This window comes from Mustela lutreola, chromosome 6 (assembly GCF_030435805.1).
Source record: "Mustela lutreola isolate mMusLut2 chromosome 6, mMusLut2.pri, whole genome shotgun sequence".
Taxonomy (NCBI): domain Eukaryota; kingdom Metazoa; phylum Chordata; class Mammalia; order Carnivora; family Mustelidae; genus Mustela; species Mustela lutreola.
The window spans coordinates 147,954,531-147,975,597 of NC_081295.1; the positions used below are offsets into that span (position 1 = coordinate 147,954,531).

Consider the following 21,067-nt stretch of genomic DNA (forward strand, 5'->3'; position numbering starts at 1 on the left):
AAAGAACCCCAACCTTAAGGATACGGAAATCAAAACTTGAAGGACATCAAATTGTGCATTTTGTCTTATGAGAATTACAGATACCAGCCAGCTCAGAAGGCAGGCCTGGTTCAAGTCCACAGGGCTCAGAGGGAGACCACCACAAAAAAGGTCCTCCCTTCAATCAAAGGAAGAGCTCGGCCTCCCTATTTGAGCCAGAGACTGTCCTTCTTTTCCCTGATGATTCTAACCGATCATCTGATAAACACATGCTGGTAATCACAGGGAGATCAGGTGAAATGGGCATGGATTGAATAGGAATTGAGCCAAAGTCTAATTTTCACATGTCATGTATTACTATCAACATGCAACTTCAGGAACAATCACCAAAAAAAAAAAAAAAGAAAGAAAGAAAGAAAGAAAAGAAAAAAAGCACAGTTATTAGCATAGCAGTCGAATGGGAGAGAAAAATGTATCAAATGCAGAATAAACTGTGAAAGTATGCACATGTTCACTGGACTTGCCACTATTGCTTCTTTGAATGCATGTCTATTTCATGTTCATTGTGCCACAATGCCTTGCAAACGGTTGAGGAAAAATCATCCACTGTATAATGAATGAGTGAATGTGCGAGCGGACGAAAGGAGAATGAATGAATCTTCCATATACCTTTCCATCAGGGAGCTTGGTGCTTGTAGTAGTTTTTGTGAGGTAAAGACCTATGCACAGAAATGGAAGAAGTTGAAGACTTGATCTGCTAGCAGAGTTCTCAGCCCTATTAAAATAATATTTTTAGATACTGGTCATTCCCCACTGCCCACATGAGACAGAACGAATCAGAAAGCACAGTTATAAACTAACCCCCCAACTAGTCATTGCTAGGCAGATTTTCCGTCTTTGATTACTGGAGCTGGTGTGTATATTTGTTTGGGCTGATTTTAAATTTAGTTTGGGTTTCCTAAGCCCACGCCAGGTAACAGTAGGAAGGAGGAGGCCCAGGATTATGCTGGATGTCAGAAAGAAACTATTCTGGAGTTATGAACACGATCTCCAATGTGAATAATCTGTAAACAGGTAAGTGAGCCAATTATCCCTGGGTACATGGCAACACATCTCCGTAGTCATGATTATTTTCAACCATATACACTCACTATTTTTAAGAGCACAGCCCAGCTGGAAAGAAAAATAATTTCGATCGCTTTCCAACACTTTTCAAAGTAACGAACAGTAGCCAAAGCCTCCTTACTTCTCGGGAATTCGTTCGGCAAGTATTTCCTTAAGCATCTACTACATGCCGGGGACTGATAGGCAAAAGAAGGAAGTTTTCGAATTGCTGGCTTCTCCACATGTAATCTGTGATTCCAGAGAACACGGGGAAGCTGTCCTAGACTACAACGTCTTGGACGCTCTGGGAAGACTGCACTGAGGCTCTCTCCTTGCAGAAGCTCGGTGAGTTACAAAAGTCAGTGGTGGCCAAGTTAAAGAGAGGCTCACGGAATTCTATCTGCCTTTCCGCAGTCACTGTTTCCTTGTTTCTACTAGTAACTTCGCACACAGCATCAACATACGGGATAATCATTTCTGAACAAGGTGCGGGTACCGTGGACTGGCGGGCGGCACTTGTTTTATGAGCTAACAGTGGAGTGTTTGCTGGTGTATGTGTGTGTGCACACAGTCCTATTTGCATATCTCCTCACAGATAAGGTTTTATAGAGTCCAAATTACAGTCTCCTCCTACTCTGCTGAAGTGCACAGGACAGTCAAGCATGATGCGAATGCTGTAAAATATTAATTTACTCTCACACTGGCATGCCTACTTATTTCAAAAGTATTTGTGTTGCTACACCAGTTACAGGAATTAAGAGAGTTCACGTAACTTGCTGTTCCATCAGAGGGAAGAAACACAAGAACAGAAGCAAGGCAGAGAGGATTCATTTCAAGAACATACAGACAAATTACTAAAACAAAACAAAACAAAAAAACGAAATAACAACAACAACAAAAACAACCAATACTAGCCTATAGAACATTTCCTACAACATATGCACTAAACACAGAAGACTTAATATTTTAAAAGCATAGCAGAACTACATAATGCAATTCCATTTATAGAGGAAGATTATCAAGATAGACGGCCTAAATAATACTAATGGGGTGGTAAGGAGAAAATAATAGATGAATAAATACAGTAAATAATATAGATAATTCAGAGAGGGTAGGTCAAATCTAAGGGTGCAATAAAAGACAATTTGCCATACACAGTGACAGAAGAATACATTTTCTTCGCATGTTAGGAGATAAATTGCTTATAGGTTAGCAGCTAAGACGATTATCACTAAAAACTTCTGCTAAATAACTCCCTCAAAATGTGTCGTGGAGTTCCTCTGAGCCTGAATCAAAACAGCATAATTAGGGCAACCTCTGCCCCCTTAAGTCTCAAATTCTGATTACACTCCAGTGAATTTTCTGAAAAGTCATTTTCAGGTGGGATACCATTTTTGCTTACATTATGACAATTACCACTGAATTTTCATTACTCCACAAATGGTACGCATTAAAAGTTATAGAAAAATCAATGAAACGTTTCTGCTAACATCACCCATATCAAGGAGAACACAGTGCTTGTCGCTTTTTTGTCTGTAATAATTCTAAACAGGTTTCATTACATTCAGGAGGGTAACACGCATTACAAACATTTATAGCATGCTAGCCCGAAAGTTCCTATGTATAAGGATTACAAAATATATTACTACACTGATAAAGACAAAAATACATAAATTATGAAACAGGAAAAAAGATTTTTAAAACTGTCTCCACAAATAGAGATGATCTACCTAAATCTTTTTATCGCTCCTAAATTTTAAGCATGTATATATATTTTTTCAGAACCTTGATCCAATTACAACGCTTTCAGCCAACATTTAAAAATATTCTCTAAAACAGCATTCCGTATGCTCATTATTATATCATCCCTTAAAGACATGTTGAGTGAGTCTTTTATTAAACTGAATTCAATGAAACCAACATTTGAACAGCATAATTGAGGACTGTAAGATTCATTCTTAAAAATGGGCAGTCCTGTATGGAACACCCTGGGACAGAAATGATTCTCTCTACTGAGATTTCTGCAATGTATTATTCTCGATGCTTTTACAAAATAAGGAGGGCTTGCTTCTGATAAACTTGGAAGTATGACCGGAACTAAATCTGTTCTTTGAAGCAGTTAAGCCCATCCCATGTCTAAAGCTCTCACAGAAGCCAATCTTTCAAATTACTGAATAAACTCTGAAAACAAAAAGCAATGGAAACCAAACTATTGATGTCCACCCTGAAAACGGTGTCCCCTCTGTCTCCTACCTGTCACGTGAATATGCAACTATTTCAGTTTTCAGAGTCGAAACTATGGGTTAGCTGCTCACAGCTATATTTGGAAGAATTAACATTCACTCCTACACTAATTTTTAGGCTTTTAATAAAAAATGTTTATCAACTAACTTCTAATAGGAAACAAGATGAGCTGCTGATACGAAGTGTTAGTCATCAGAAACTGTCACTCAAGGTAAGTGCACAAGTAAACTCCTCTTGACGTTTCACAATGGAAAAAATAAATAAAGGCATATTACACAAAAGGAATGTGAGTCCTTAAACTCTGTAATGACAACAAACACAGGAGTCATAGAAATGTGTTTACTAATGTTTTAATAATCTCTTAGGGCTGGCCTTTCCCAGGACTCACAGACAATGAAATGTAAGGCCTTCGACAGGCACTTGACATAGAATCTGACATAGAATCTGACGGCTAAGAGTTTTTCTTGCATCTCTAAGACTAAAAGACAATTCAGAGGCCCTGGAGCCTAGTTATAATATTCCCCACAAAGTATCACTTCTGTGAACCAAACCCTCTTAAAACGAAATCTAGAGAGGAAAATACTGACTTTCACAGTGCCCCATCAAGTACATTTTCATACTTATTTTTGCATTCAAAAATACACATTCACGTTTTAGTGCAAGAGATTTTCTGCATATTGCAAGATATAATCCAGGACCTCCAAAGTGTGTAAAACTTAAACTTCTGTGCTTTACTCCATATCCTTGTTTCCCATCTATTTACATCGGGGGGGGGGGGGGGGATAGCTTGTTTTAACCACAGAAGCACTTGATCTGAACAGGCCACAATCAAGTTACCAACCACATAAACTCACTAAATGGTAGAAAGTTGTAAACCCCCCCGTGGGGAACAAATCCTAGCTCCAGGGGGGAAAAAAAAAAAGGATTTACCAATTTAGCTATGGGGCTATAAAACTGAAACACTCTGGCAGGATCACGACCAAATCAAGACATCATTATTCTCAATCACTTTCTCTTTCCTATATGAAAATTATTAAAAATACCTCCCCACCCCAGGTGGCTCGCCTGTGCCCCAAAAGCTTCAGCCACCAAAGCTACTTACTTTTCTTTCCTTTTTATTTTTCGGCAACAAGATTATTATTTTTCGTTGCCTGGTGAACCTAATGAGGGGGTGCCCTAATGCAAAGGGAGAGTGGCTGTTCTCTAAATTATTGAATGCTCATTAAATTATATATCACAGTGCAAGTTGCTTCCTGTGTAAAAGCATCACCCAACGTCAGTCCCCAAGCTCTAGGCCTCTGTCATCACTCACCTGAGAGAAGAACCAATCTGTACAACTTACAGATGTAAAGACTAAGGATGTCCAAGAAGTCCAAATTAAACACATACCCATTTCAGAAGGGCCCCTCCAGTCAGTCCCATTTTTTGGTATTAGAGCGGCTCCTGTCACGGTGAAGTTGTGAAATGTGACAACGGAGACATCATTCCTAAATAAACAACTTCCACCGAGTCAACCCTTTAGAATCCCAGTCCTTGGCCACAGACACCATAGGTTCTAAGGGACGGGTGCTCTCCCTCTCGAAGGGGTTAAGTACCCACAAGGCCAAAGGCACCAGACTGCAAAAGCAATGTGGCTTGAGTAAGCTCTGAAAGGTTTCTAACAAATACCAAATACTTGTTTGTCTGTTCACAATCACCATCAGCAGGCCTGCCAGGCCCCTTTCACGGTGTGGGAGAGGCGCTCACATACCGCACCCAGCAAGACCAGCTTGTGGGTCTCCTTTACAAAAGTTGAGTGGCTTCGAGGTCTCATCTGGTGACTCCCGGCCAAATGACTGAAAGACGCCACAACTGAGGGAGTGAAGTGTGCCCTCCGGCTGGCACGGCACAAACACCGTGCGTGAAACACTTGGAGTGGTCCAGGCACAAGACAAACCCACCTGCATGAACGAGGCACACTGTCTGTTGCCATGGCAGCCTGATCTAATTACAGGAGTGATCCGCAGAGTAAGTGCAGGGAAAACCTACACCCCTGACACGGATCTGTAGGAAGAGAAACATGGGTGGCCAGGAGGCTCCGGGGAGCCCTTTGCCCTCAGCTGTACCCAGAAGGCAGCCCCCAAGCCCATTTGTCTGCGGACCTTCTAAAATATTGACTGAGGCGCACACAGTCATAGGACAGTCAGAGGAGATTAAATGCCACAGCTTTAGCTGTGAGGATGCAACCCCTTTTCAGGAGTTCATGTGCGGGATTGGTGGTTAGGCTTCATTCCACCAAACAAACAAACAAACAAAAAACCAAAACCAAACCAAACCAAAAAAAACCCAAGTACCCCGCTACAAATAACCCCCAGGGTGGGCTAAGGTGGGGGGGGGGGGGCTTCTAGGAACTGCAGGACTCCTGAGAAACCCAAAGAGAAGTGGCTTCCCTAACAGGGTTGGAAAAGTAACTAGCTATGCCTAAAAATAACCATCAAGTAACTACCCACTGCTCTGTGCAATACGTACCCACAATGTTTAGATATTAAGAACAGCCTGCATTACAAAACACAAATGTCATTGAGATAGGACTACTAGATTGCCAAGGGAGAGCTTATTTGCATATACACATTTCCCTGCATGCACGAAGGGGTGTGCAGGGAGCAGGCCACTCTAAGGCGGTAGTTTTTATTCTGTGGGTGTACTAGGGTCTTCCAATTTTACTAATTGTATCCTGTGGATCTCGCAGGGAAGCTAAGAATCTCTTCGGGGACAGAACCAGTTTGGAGGAGTCCCTACTGCACAGCATACGGTAAACAAAATAAAAATAGCTTGCCGTTCTCGTTAGCCACATCGCGCATTATATAACCAGCTTCCGACTGGCTTTTTTTTTTTTTTTTTTTTTTTTTTTTTTTTTGCCCTTACTACTCTTCAGCAATTTCCCAATCTCCCGAAGTATTTATATTACCCTCTTATCTGCAGGATTATATACTAGGAAAGCAAAACAAAACAGAACAGCCACAGGGTTGAACCGAACCCACGGTCCTTGGAAACTGATTTTTTTTTTTTTTTTGGTTGTTGTTGTTTTCTGGCAAGATCTTCACCACCACCCTACTTCCACCCCCCACTAAGGTCCTTGCTCAATCTCCCCAGAAAACCTGAATTGTTCCACCGCTTCCAGTCAGCCCCCTACGTGGTCGGAAATAAAATGAAAGCACAAACCCCGGAGTTTAGGAAGGCGGCCCGAGGGCGGGGGGCTGGGGAGGGGTCGGGGCGCCGCAGAGTCAGCCAAGTGGCCACCGAGGGGCCGCTCCCCAGCGCGACGGCCCTCGCCGCACCCCCCCCCCCCCGCGCGCGCGCACACACACACACACACACACTCACACACAAGCACTCACACGCGCACGCACTCACTCACACTCACGCCGCGCTCCGCCGCCGCCTCACCTCTCGCTCCGCCCGGCCGGCCCCTTCCCTGCCCCCTGCGGGACCGGCCTGCTCGCAGCGCTGGAACCACGTAGGAGGCGGCGGCGGCGGCGGCCGCGGGAGTGGCGGAGTCTCCGGCCCGGCCCAGAGTGAACGAGCCGCGGGGCTCCAGGGCGCATCCCAGTCCCCGCAGCGCCTCCTCCGCCGCCGCTGCCTCCTCCTTCCCCTCCTCCTGGCTTCATTCACCCTCCCAGCAGCCGCGCAGCCGCTCACTCCCCGCGCCGGCAGGGCAGCGCCCGCCGCCGCTCCTCCGCTCCTGCCGCGGCCGCTGGCGGGGGCGCCGGCCCGGGCTGGGGCGCTCGCGGGCTGCCGGCTCCGGGCGGCGGCGGCTGCACATGATCAGGAAGCGGCCGCACCAACAGGGCGGCAGTGGCGGCGGCGGCGACAGCAGGGCCGCCGGCACCCGCGCGTCGGCTCCCCCCCGCGCCCACCCCTCCGCGCCCCCCGCGCTCCCACCGCCCGGCGCCCGGCCGCGCGCAAAGTCCCGGCCCGCAGCCGCGCACCCGGCGAGGCCGGCCTCCGCGGGGAGACCCCCGCCCCGGGCTCGGAGGCCGGGCGGCCACCCCGCGGGGAAGCCCGGCCCTCCTCCAGACCCACTCGCTCCGCCGCCCTCCGTGGGGAGAGGGCTGAGGAGGGGGCGGCGGCAGGAGAGGGCAGCGCGCGACCCCCGGCCGCTGCCGCCGCCGCCGCCGCCGCCGCTACCCCTACGCCACCTCGAGGGAGGGGGACGCGGCTCTCCGCACTCGCGGCCGGACCGGCAGCCGCCGGAGCGGGGCGCCGCCGCCGCTCTCCCCGCCCGCGCCCGCGCCCGCGCCCGCACCCCCAGCCCGGGCGCGCCCCCTCGCCTGGCGGGCGCCCACCGGCCCGGCAGCCCCCTGCCGTCAGTCCCTGCGCCCCGAGCGGGGGTGTCGGCCCGGGAGGCTGGAGCGGGAGAAGGTTGTATGTACACACACACACACACATACATACACACACACACACAACACAACACGACGCGTCGATTTCCTTCGCTCCTCTTCCAGCTGTTTTCTGTGCCGGCGACTGGGGTTTGGGGTTTGTTTGCTGGTTGTTGCTTTTGCCCCTCTCCGGAGAGCGGGGGCAGGGGCAAATTTTAATCTAAATAAGGGGCGAAGGGGATGGGGGAGGGGGAAGAGAGAATCAGAGGAGAAAAAAAAAATAGCCACTTACTGTAAAGTGTAAATGGATCTGGGGTTGCGTGGGGAAGGGGGGGCAGAGGGAGAGAAACAGTGTCTTGCGGCTGCTGTAGCTCTGGCGGCTGCTCCGCGGGGCTTGTTTTGGATCCCCCTGCAGTGAAACAGGTCCTGTACGGCTCCGCCACTGTAGTAGAAATGATGTCTGCGGTATACTCTGCTCTCTCCTCCTCCTCCTCCTCGCCCTCCTCCTCCTCCTCCTCCTCGCCCTCCTCCTCCTCCTCCTCCTCGTCCTCCTCCTCCTACCCCCCCTGCTCCCCTCCCCTCCCTCCTCCCTCCGCCCGCCCGCCCTCCCTCCCTCGCGCTCTCTCGCGCTCGCTCGCTCGCTCGCTCCAGTATGTAAATGTGTAATAGAAGCCAAATATGGAGCAGTTGGCTGCCGCCGCCGCAGCTTAAGGATCCGACTTGGGGGTGGGGGGGGGCACCCTCTGGCGGGCGGCGGGGCGAGCGGCTCGGAGCACCGCGAGCGCACCGCGCGGCGGCCGGCCGGCCGGCGCCCTTAACCCTTGGCTGCGCGCTGCCCGGGCCCGGCGGCCCCCGGGGAGGCGGCGCGTGGCCCGACACTGGCTCGGGAGCGGGGGGCGGGGGGTGCGACTCCGGCCGAAGGGGACGCTTCTTCCAGGTTTGGGAAAGGGGCGGGGAGCTGGAGCGATGAGGTAATTTTAGCGGTGACCGGTCGGTCCTCGCGCGCCTCCCCGGGTCCCTGCACCTAGTTGGAGGGGACAGAGCGACAGCGGGGTGCAACTCAGGGCGCTCTGGAGGACTCTCGGAGGGGTGTCGGGCTTCAGCTTGTAGCCGGCGAAATACCCACCCCGGGAAGGGGCGGGGGGAGGGTCAAGTGTGATCCCGACGTGCCCTTCGTCCCGGGCGCGCCGAGAATCGTCTAAGAGGGCTGACTCGGATCGTCGTGCACGTTAACCCCCAAACGGTTTCGTTCCGGAACCAGGACCGCGGGGGCTGCGCGGACTGCCTGTGCGTGCAACTCAGGAAAGTTTGAAGGGTCCCCGCGACTGCATGTGCACCGTCACCTTTCCTGCCTCTGAAAGCGGGTGTCCTCCCTGCCCCCACCTCCCCTTTCGCTTTCTGCAGGTCTGCAAATCCGCTTTGAGTGCTGAAGTCCCCGGCCCCAGCCTGGGAAGACGACCCGCGCACTCCTCTCGCAGCTAATTCGGGATCATTAATTTAATCGGAAATGAGGTAACCAGTGCAGGAGATACAGAAAGCAAACCGAGCATCAGATGGCAGTTCTCGTGAATCCACGCGGAGGAACTTCCTCTGCGCTCAATTGTGAAGCGCGGTTCTCAGCGGCCCACCACCCCGCCCGCTCCGCGTGTACCACCGCCAGGTGTGAGCTCTCGGTGGGAAGGAATCTTCCGTGCAGGGGTGCCCCTTGCCAACAGGTGTGGCGCCTGGAAAAAAGCGAAGGCACCTCCATGCTGAAGGGAGCTCAGTGCAGCGGAGCTCCTTGCTGCAGATAATTCTGGAAGACCAGTAGGTGTCGGGGCAGCATTTGACCTCTTTCAGGTGCTTAGAACCAAGTGTCTAGAAACATGATCTTTCCACCCAAGTTTCTCCCTGGAAGCCACCACTATTGACTGTAAGCTGTGCTGGAGAAACCTTTGGCTGAGTTTCCTTATGACCTAACGGTTAGTCACCAACTGAAGCAGGATACAGAATCACCAAGAGAAATGTGTCAGCTTTTAAACAACTGTATCGTAGAGCCAACGTGCTACAGAAATAAAAATAAGCACACTAACAACTAGGAAGGTGGAGAGCCCCGGAAATCATTTTTTTTTTCTCACATTTTAAAATACCATGCACAGATACACGGCTATTAAAAAAAAGAAAAAGAAAACTACTACTGTTCACTCTTACTGGGTTCTACAACTTTTTTTCCCCCTCCCATTTAAAACGCAATGATTGCTACAGTTTAAAGCCCCAGGTTGGTCTAAAGTGACATTGTTGGTCTCATTACAGCCTCTAGTGGACAGTTGAAATCAGTTTCCTGAAAAGGCTCTTCCTGGCGTTTTGTTGTTGACAAGCATTATCAAGGTGAAGGCTAATATCTCAGAACAGAACCGGGTACTGACTCCTCCCCCGGCTTGGCAGACTGGGCTGGCTCCCGAAAGGATCAGAAGCAGTGGGTTGGACACTGAAAAGACGTGTGCTTTGTGCTGCGGGCATTGTTAGTACTGCCCTGCGAATAAACAGACCTTCTGCTATTCATTTCAGTTTCGGAAAGCTTTCTTAAAAACTAACTCCATCTAAAATATCTTTGTAACAGAAAATATTGGTTGCCATGTGTTTGGCTTAACTGAGTTGTTTTTTACTTCTGCAGACTGCCCAATCCACCTCCACTCTATTTTTAGACATTTTTACATTGAGAGATTTTTTTTTCAGCCAAAAACAGCTAATATTTTAATTATTACACTGACACAGGCAGTTTAAGTTATTTTAACAACCTTAAACAAATTAAAACACATAATTCAGATTAGAGTGAGTCAATTAATTTAAATGTTCCCTTAAGGACGCCAAGTATGTATATTACCCAAACAGTAAAAACAATTAATAAGAAATGTGTCATTTACTTTCTTAGTTATTAAGATTAAAGCCAGAAAGTGCTGTTAAAGTCTGGAACTATTCCTTCCTGCATAGCAGTATTCTCCTGATCTGTTCCATTGCCTTTAGTACTGAAATGTTTTATTTTCAGGTGGCAAAATATTAAACGTGCAAATAACTGACACTCATTCTTTAAAAACAAGGCTCTCTTGTGCAGACAGAAACTCAGTGAAAGGGCAGGGCTTTCGAGAAGCCAGTAGGCAAATATGTAGTACTACAGTCCTATTCATAAATCTGATATTGTATTCATACAAGCATAAGTCAAACTTAAAAATAAAAAGAAATTGAGAGATAAGGCCTGCCTAGCTCTACTCCTAGTCTGTGTTCTGTGTTGCTCAAATGCCATGGAAAATCATTTTTTATCCCTTACATATAATTCATTGTTTTGATAGTATCTACTTTTGAGGGCTTAAAGTGGGCTATCGAGTATATATGATATCTTATCATTATGTATTACATCTTGCTGCTAAAAGCCTTATCTTCAGAGCAGCTGGGAGCTTTTTAGAAATTCAGAATGAGAGATCCATCCCAGACCTACTGAATTGCAAACCGCCTTTTAGCCAGCACCTCCGGTGATTTCCGATCACGCTAAGGTACCAAGAATGCTGTCTGTAATACAGGGCTGTCTAGGTGCATTTGCCGACAGATGTAGAACTTAATTCTTCTGTTTATTCCTTTTTTTATTCCCTCCGCCTTTAAGTAATTTGCACTTTTTAAGGAAACACGATTACATTTTATGTTTTGGTCCAATAGTACTGTATTTCAGACGAGAGCCCTGATTTCATGTGGAAATCAGCTTCATCGTTGCCAAGTGGACTCTGAGGAATGTCGTGGGGTCTTGAATGTGAAGGTTTTCTTCACGGCAGCAGAGGGAGCACAAGAGTGCTTAATAAAACAAGCATACAAGCCCTCCGAATCATGAAGGATTTTAAATCGTAGTCTATGTTTTCACTGAAAGTAGCCTCTTTCTTACATAGTTCAAAACAAATAAGCAAAAATAAGCAAGCACAAACAGCTTACAGGGTTATAACAATGAAATAAGTGAACAGATTGGATGTTAAGTAGAATATAGACAAATTATTTACAGTTCTAGACTTCATTTTTTTTTTTAAGTGGACTTCAAAAGTCATACTCAGAAAAGACCCCTTCGCTTTTCTCCAGTGGAAAAAAAAAGAAAACAACCATTTCACAACAGATGCGAATCAAACCAACACACTGTCCGCCTTGAACTTACACAGTGATGTATGCCAATTACTTCTCAGTAAACTGAGGCAAAAATAATAGAATACCGAAAAAGGTCACTCTAAGAGTACTCCTATACATCTTTTTTTTTTTTTTAAGATTTTATTTATCTATTTGATAGAGAGAGATCACAAGTAGGCAGAGAGGCAGGCAGAGAGAGAGGAGGAAGCGCACTCCCCACTGAGCAGAGAGCCCAATGCTGGGCTCAATCCCAGAACCCTGAGATTATGACAAAGGCAGAGGCTTAACCCACTGAGCCACTCAGGTGCCCCTATCTCCTACATATCTCAAAAGCTTTGGGGTCCATCAGCCCAGCACAACATCAGATAAATCAGGTTGATTTGGACTCAAATATGTTGAGGAGAGAATGTGCACTTTCTCACCATGTTTCACTTTTCCAGTAATGGGGGGAGGGGTGATCCTTAACATTTGCAGTGGTGAGCATTTGCGTTTGAATGATATCTTCACAGCATTTCACATTTTTCAGAGACTTCTGGATAGATACTCCCAAGAGGTAGAAGAGACAAGAGAGAGGCAAGCCTCAAAAAAGTTTTGGAACTGGCTTGTGCCTTCGTAGCATTGGGTCGTTTAATTGCTATAATAACCCACCAAGGTGTTCACAGATAGGAGAAAGCATAGACATGAAAGATCCAGCAGCATGCTGTTTACCGTTTCAAAGATTTTCCCAAGTTACTAGATAGCGAATATTTAATAAGAGAATATTTAAATAGGAACAGAGACTGTGTATTAATTCTCAAGATGCTTTTTATGTATTTATCATTCATTCTCCCATAGTCATGTACTGTACCTCTACAATAACTAGACCCTGAGAATCTAGATGAGTAGGAACTCTCTGTCTGCAAGGAATTTCCACCAAAACAAATTGTATCTTTTGAAACTGTCCATGTTTGCCAGGATGAAGAGTAAAGACTCATCATCAACTGACTCAGCACCTCCCCAATCGGTATGTTCATCAGACGTAGGAACCTGAGAATCCAATACTAGAATCCTTGAAAACTTGTCCGGTAGGAGGACAATTATAGACCTTTTTGGCAAAATTTGACTTGCAAGCTCATATTAATATCTCAAGTTTGTAAAACAAACAAAACATAAAGATAGGCTGTGTCTTTTCTCTGAATGCCTTTCCTATCAAAAGAATCACATGAATAAATGGAAGTGGTAAACACTTGTTTATTTTTTCCCCCTTTTAAAAATTGTCAAAAAAAAAAAAAAAAGATTTCCTCCTACGTTCCAGAAGGATTTGCCAAGTTTCTGCCTGGAGCCATTCGTTATGGCTGTGTAATAAATCCTGGAAAGTTTGAATTTTTAACGGAAACACTGACAGACCTTTAACCATGCTATTACAGGGAGGGTGTTACCCTACATATGTCATTTGAAAATCCGAGCCAATCAGAGTGTCCTGGCAAAACAAATATATCTTTCTTAAATTGCACTCCCAAATGAAGCTGCGGAGGCCAGAAAAGTAAAAGAAACCGAAAACAAATGGGCACATTGCTCACACAATAGAGTCTGAGGTCAAGCTCACCACACCCAAACTACAGTCACCGGGTCCTGTGCAGAGCAGAGACTCTTAATGATCCTGAATCATCTTTATTTGACCCTCCACCAAACTGTAGCAAGACTGGCTTTTGGCCAATCCAAATGATATCACCGATAGTCAAGAGTGCAATTAAAGTTACTGTAGTCTACCAACACTTCATAATTTAACAGCATACACATTAGGCAATTTTCAATAAGATTCCATCTATGATTTGAAATCAAAACAAGTGCTTTAGGATAGGTCTGCACTCTCCAGCATGGCTATTTGGAACTTGAACTGTGGTTAGTTCAAGCGCATGAGTGTTGTAAGTATGAAATATACCTCGGGTTTCAAAGACTTAGTATGAACATGTACATACACACATATGCATACATACATATATACACATATGTATTCCTCAATCCTTTTGTATTGATTAAATGTTGAAACTATCCTGCATATGTTAGATTACATAAAATTGATTGTTAACATTAATTTTGCATATTTCCTTTTACGCCTTACTGTGGTTACTATAAAATTTTATAAATTATGCATATGGAAGGGCCGCATATTATATTTCAAGTGGACAACACTGGTAGAGCTAGGGGGGCTGAAAGGTACAGGAATCAGTTCTAAGAATCCACAGTTGGAGACTTCAGGATCCTGGCATGGCTCTCTGTAGGAGTGTGGTAGATCGCTTAATTATTTTCTACCTTCCAGAGGTTTCCCCCTTGCACTATCTAATACAACATGGGCCTTCTCCCTGGTGAAATTGACCTCTGGGAGTGAGCCGAAATCTCACTGGCAGATCTAGCATGGGCCTGCAAAACACATCTCTAACTAGGTCTTTTTTGGGAGGATCTCCAGTCCTTTCCCACCCTGGGGAAGCTGCTAGAAAACTTAACGCTCTGTTTTAGAAAGTACAGCCTTCTAGAGTTACAGCTGCCATTGCTGCCTGTAGCTAAACGGTCTGGCGGTGGATACCTTCTAGTGACTGACGAGCACTCATAATGAAAATTATATAATTGCCACTTAACTAGAAAACAAGTCAAGGCCATCAAAAGGAAATCCGTGTTTTAAGAAACATTCAGCACAACAGGGCATGTCAAAAGGAAATGAGATGATTTTTAGCCATCATTATCTAGTTTGCAAGCAAGACCCAGATAGATGTTCATCAATACAACTGTGACCAAGATCAAAAGTAATGCTGTGACCTAGGAAGGATCAGAATATATGGTCTTCACCATCTGCAGAACAGAGCCCTCGTAACATGAAAAGAGAAGGGACCTTTTTAGGCTTAGGATGAGCTAGTTGAACTTTGCTTGCTATTGGCTGGGAACATTGGGGCATCTATTAAAAGCATTTCATTAACAACTTGGCATTTTGTTTCCTCAAAAGAAATACATTTTCCAAATTAAAATCAAAGCCCAAAGCCACCGTTGTTTGAACTTGTAGTGGCAGTTGATGGGTTGTACGTCTTGAGCTTGGGATGCCTTCAAAAGAAGATGGGAGCAACAGCAGGCTAAAAAAATAAACATCAGATTGTTATGGGAGTTCTTTGTTTTTCCAGCGTATGACATTAAAATACACCGTTTTAAGCTCTCTCACTTACTTTATTTTTCTTGAGTCAACATGGGCCAGGAGAAGCTAACCCAAATAAAGTGGTGGTGGCGGGGGGGGGGGGGGGGGGGATTAAGACAATTATTTTATGAGGAATTTATCAAATTTACCCCCAAAAAGGCAGGGTCAGGGAAAAAATGCATTGGCAAACTTCGCTTTTTGACCTACGTAACTAGAGTTCACGGAGGAAGCTGGCTTTCAGGGAGGGCTGTCTGTTATCTGCAGAAAGAACCCTTTTCTGCCAGGCCCCTTGCAAGTTTCCCTGCTGGCAGACTTGGGGAAGCTCTCTAGACTGACGCCTGAAGATGCCGATTTGCCGGGGGTCTGCGGCATAGACAGGAAACAAAAGCTCCTGCCACAGATGCTTTCTGACAGAGCAGAATAATAGCACTCCGACTTAAACTGTAAATTACCAACAATCCCTTTTTAAGTACAAAACGAACGCACGGAATGGAAGACCCTGTCAGCCCGAGTGCGAGTACATCAAGTAGAAGAAGACAAATGGTGCCCTCATACCACTGCAGCCAGATTTTTATCCTAACTGTACTGTCACCCGAGAGCTTTTCTCTCTTTGTCACAAAGGAGGAGACATCCACACGTTGGGAGGCTAATAAATATGTCAGGCTCTGGTGCCCGCATCACCTCCGAAAGCCAATCACCTTCCGGGATCTGGTTCCCAGCCCCTCCCCCTCCCCCCTCCTCCCCCGTCGAAAAGTTGTAGCTGAAATACCAATAGTAAGAACATGTGACCCCATACTCCCAGAGCTCGCTTTTTTTTTTTCCCCTGCAGTCAATTTCATAATTACATCGCTCCGCCTCTCCGCTCCGCACTTCCTTCCCCCTCCCTGTCCTCTCTCTCCCCCACCCCAGCAATGAATCATCGCGCATTTAAAGAGACTTAGATGACCCAGGGTGAACTTTACTGGCATCCTGTACATTCTTCTGCCAAAAAAGGGGAGTCGCTCTGTGACAGGATCCCGGCCAGATCCTGATGCCCGATGTCAGGGGGCCACAAGCGAGGGTGCTTCTTCGGGGCGAGCAGTGGGGAGTTCATTTTCCTAGATCGTGGCGGTCGGTGATTCAGAGCTGCCTATCTCAGTTCACCATCGGGTTTTTCAGAACCCGGTTCAGTCCTTGATGCAGAAAGGAATATATCAGAGAAAAAATGTTGGCAGATCTCCTTATGCAATCAGGGCAGAAGAATTTATACCACATTCAGCCCTTTGATTTCTCCAGATCTGGCTGAGGGTGGGGTTTCCAGATTTGTGCTTTGGCGAATGCGTCCAGCAATTAACTCCTCCCTCTATAGGCTCCTCGTGTTCTTTCAGGTTATCGGTGGGGTATTTGTGCATTAATTAAAACCAAAAACGTCCCCCCCCCACCCCACCCCAACCCCGCACGCCTTCATTTTATAACACTGTTTCTCAGTAATGCAGATCGGGTCTACAAGATCAGCATTGCCTTTAAAGGCTTTTCACCCTGCTGCAGAAGTAAAGAGTTTATCCCTGAAATAACACTGTGCTTTTGCATGTGCTCCTCTGTCTGTCTGGGAAGCCCCCACCCCTCACCACCAACCCACCCACCCCCACCGGCACCTCTTCTTTGCATGGCGACTTATCCTCATACCCTGAGATCCTGCACAAACATCAACACTTTTGTGAAGTCTTTCCTGATGATAGCAAGAGTCTGTGCTCTGCCCAACGTGTGAGTCAGAGAAGTGCTATTTTCTTATTCTTTTTATTTATACAATATTTTTTTAAAACTCTGACAGAAAAAAAAAAATTCAGGGCCATCAGCACAGATGGAAAGAGTATCCTAAGTGAGAGCGTCTCTTATCAGAACACTTCCTGTCCCTCCCCAGACTCATCTTGACCTCTGCTTATCATTTCAGCATGCAACGGTTTTCCTTTAGTTCATGACTCCTCGTCAATGACTCGTCCCACAGGTCATTTCTTCACGTGAGTTCCTGTTGCCCTCTGTGGCAGGGTGAATCCTTAACCCCCCAAAAAAGATGGACTGAAGTCCTAAGCCCAGCAGCTCTTGAGTGTGGCTTTATTTGCAAACAGCATCTTTGCAGATGTCATTCGTTGAAATGAGGTCTTCCTGGGTTAGGATGCTCCCTAAATCAATAGGTCTGCTGTCCTCTTAAGAAGAGGAGGAACACAGAGACCCAGAGTGGATGCAGAGAAGAAGACCAAGCAAAGACAGAGGCCAGTATTACACTGCCATAAGACAAGCAACCACAAACTAGAACAGGCAAGGAAGGATGCTTCCCTAGAGCCCCCGGTGGGGGGGGGGGGGGTATGGCCCTGCTGACACCTTACATCTGGATATCTAGCTTCCAGAACTGTGAGAGAACTTGTTTAAAGCCACCCAGTTTGTGGCCATTTGTTACTGCAGCTTGGGCAAACCGATACACCCTCTTAATGAGATCTGTGATTCCAGACCTGTTGTCTTCTTTTTTTCTCTTTATTTACCTATACAGTCTGATCTCTTTCCTCTAGAGATCCGCAAAGGTCATCAGTTCTGGATGTGTGAGTGGTCTCTCATGACACCACCAATACACAAAAGGTCCGATGGAGTAGGAAAGTTGTCAGGAGCCTTCCAGAACCATCTCCCATCATCCCGGTGAAGGCTGGCTTTTGGCCCCAGGCACAGGGTTTGGGGGGGGGGCAGAGGTCTAAGGGAGCAGCCTGTGCTCCCCACTGGGCCTCAGCTCAAAAGTCATCCACTGGCTTCCTCAGGTCCCTCTGCCAGATGCCAGAAGGTACCAGCAGCGACCTGCTTCAGAAATGGCATTCCAGTGTGTGGAACAGGGCAAGGAAAAAAGGCTAGAAAACTACACTAATTGTTTGGCATTAAGTAAATACAACCAAATCACTGCTGCTGGTTGGTGGTGGTGGTGGTTGTTTAATGGTTCATTAGAGTGTTGTAAGAGTGCTTATAAAAACCTCAGTCTTTCCGATTTACACTCGAGCCCAGAATCCTGAGGTATCTATTCTCAGACTCGTCGTGGGATGTAAACACCAAGACTTGCACACAAACCTCAGAAAGTGGTACCTCCATCCTTTCAGCCATTTGGGTTCAAAAGCATCTCTACTCCTCTCTTTCTTTTGTTGCCCACATCCAATCTGCTCCCCAAATCCAACCAGCTCTACCTCCAAAAGAGAGCCAGAATCTGACCATTTCTCGCCACGTGGGCTACCACCATGGAAGCTAAAGCATTATCATCCTTCACTATGGTTTTCCCACCAGCCTCCTAAACTGTCTCTGTTCCTGCGCTTAGCAGCCCAAACTGCAGCCAGTGGTCTGCATCATGTGATGCCTCCCCTTGGCTCAGAAGCTTCCAATGGTTCTACTCCCCTTGGAGTCAAAGTCAAAGTCCTCCCATGGCCCACAAAGCCCCCACACAATCAAGACGCCCTCAATCTTTCAGATCCCATATCCCATCACTCTCTCCTTGCTCCCAGGGCTCCAGCCTCAATGTCGTCTTTGCTGGTCCTCAGACAAGCCACACACTCTCTTGCCTCGGGGCCTTTCTGCTTGCTGGTCCCTCTGCTCAGAATGCTTTTCCTTGACTATCCAGGGCTCACTTCTCCACCTTTTTCCGTCTTTTTTATTTTTCTAAAAAAAAAAAAAAAAAAAAAAGTCTACCCGAGAAGCTTAATGTGACCTCCCTCTCCTTAAAATTATACCCTCCGACTTTCCTGACCCACTTTGCCCTGCTCTATTATTCCATAAATGCATTACCTAAGAACATTCTGTGTCGTTTCTTTTATTTTTAAATTTTTGTTTGTCAGGAGAGCAGGGGTTTTGTCTGTCTTACTCACTGATAAACCCCAAGTGTCTAGAAGAGTTCTCAGCCCATGATAGACACCCATTAGATTGTTAAATGAGCGATGATATTTTTCCAGTCCTACTATGTACAAAGCCTTGTAAGGTCCAACACAACAGCAATCTCATTACAGCTAATCATGTACAAGTGCCTATTCTATTTATTTGCTCTTTGACTTAATTATGTCTGGTATCACTAATAAAGCTGAGTCAGAACAGGCTGAATTGCATGAGCAGGCTCAGATTCATGAAGAACTTTTTAAAACACAAAATTCAAAGGCAGAATTGAAGAGAATGTATAAAGCTGATGGCAAGTTTTGAGAAAAATGGTAGCATAGCTATGGTTTCTAATAATCCTAATAAAAGCTACCACTTATCAAGCTCTTACTCTATGCCAGGCAACATGATAAGAGTTTTGCAAACCTCATCGCCTCTAATCCCACAAGGATACACTGAGGGAAAGATCGTGATTCCCATTTCTTAGGTGATTAAACTGAGAGTTGGAGTTTAAAGGTCTTGCATAGGGCCCCAGGTTGCCCAATTTTTTCAAGGTGAAGTTACCCACCTAGGCAGCCTGAGAATTTTTAACAATTCTTTAACAAATTTTTAACAAAACCCGAGTGAAATAGGTCAGAGTCATAACACCACATCGCAATATTTTGGCTAAAGCAACACATTCAATACCCACCTCTATTTATTAGATTTTATTTTTGAGCAAATGAGATGTGCACCTCAGAAATGAAAGCGAGTGGTTTTTGTTGAGAATTGAGCATTCCGACATTAACCAAAAGTCTTCAGGTCAACCAAAGTAGTTAACAAAGCTCTACTTTTTCTCAACTAGCAAAGCTATACTCTTGCTTATGATTTTTGCCTATGCTATCACATGCTGTAAATGGCTTTCCCTTGAAGTCTAGGGTCACGTCCCTCGGATCCTTTCCTCTTAGAAATGTTGGCTCCCATCTGGCACATCCCATCATGGTAAGGATTAAGTAGACTGTAAAGGGCCAATATGAATTCCCAAGTTCAATTTAAGGACTTGACTTCCATTCAGTTAGCCTCCTGTTCCCCGCTGGAGCTTCCTAGAGTCCACTGTGCCCAGAACACAAGTATAGGATCTGAAACCAACCTGGCCGTGAAAAATGTACAAAACACTACAACCTCTTCACAGACTCGTTCCGCTTTATATGTGAAGGAAAGGATCCTAGAACCCCAAATCGTCCCAGAGTTAACACTCCGGGGGAATTTAAAAGAGGGGAAGAAGAAGAAGAAGAAGAAGGAGAAGGGAACAACAACAACAAAAAAAACCCCTGTGTTTGCAATGATGTGAAGAGAGAACTCTGCTCTCTGAGCAGGGAAGGAAGTAAGAAGACCCTATTTGTGGCTGCAGTAAAGGAAAAGAAAAAAGCCCCGTAAGGAAACTACCAACAGATGGTAAATACATTTTTAATTCTTCTGTCTTACTGTGTGGACTTGTGCACATTTGTCCTGCTGTGTTAGGCTCCCGAAATAGCTAGCCATGGAATTGCAGAACAGTTCTGTTGCAATCTGAGATTTAGGAAACCATGCTGGCTGACAAAACAGGAAGGGCTCCTCGTAGGATGGAGTGGATTCGCTTCCCCGTTTGCAGCTCCTCATGGCGGCACCCGCTGGCATTCCGAGTGCCGGAAAATTCTCTCCTGTGTCAGGTCTCATGGATGATGCTGTAAAACTTGCTCTTTCAGATTGTCGTCTGAGCTCTAGTTACAGGGACTGAATGTTGATGCTATCCTGAGGATAATTCTCCAAGGTTAAAAGAAGGGTTAAAAGGAAGGAGGTCCTGGTGTTTATGGATCACTCACTTTGGAGTGACCCAAACATATATGGCAGCCCAGAGTTCCATACCCAGCCTTGCTCTTCTCTTTGATATTTTAATGCTCCCATAGAACATCAGGAGGATCCCAATGCCCGAGAAGGACAGGACCAGCGATGATACGGGATGTCTCTAGAAGGAACTAAGGAGATGAGATGCACGTTCAGCAGCACAGAGAAGTGACCTGAGATGGGTACCAGCAATGAGTCTGGTTTCCAAACCCAACACCACCTCTCAGTGCGTCTGCAAGAACGTAAAGGTCTTGATAAATCCAGCTGGATGTAGAGTAATGGGGAGAGAGTGGTCTATTACTTAATCACAGTCTAGAAATATAACTTATACAATACCATATTATTAGAA

At 46.1% G+C, this 21,067-nt stretch overlaps 1 protein-coding gene across 7 annotated transcripts in view; it reads right to left on the minus strand.

The window, feature by feature from the left end:
• ATXN1 (ataxin 1) overlaps positions 1–8,236 on the minus strand; it is a 408,360-nt gene extending 400,124 nt beyond the window's left edge. Inside the window, exons 1-2 of one of the 7 annotated variants that reach the window (XM_059179406.1) lie at positions 7,981–8,236; positions 649–698 (exon numbers count right to left, since the gene is read on the minus strand). The gene's annotated coding sequence lies outside the window, so the exon portion shown is untranslated. The other 6 variants (XM_059179405.1, XM_059179401.1, XM_059179402.1 and 3 more) reach the window with 6 other exon arrangements.
• Positions 8,237–21,067: the final 12,831 nt, after the last annotated feature.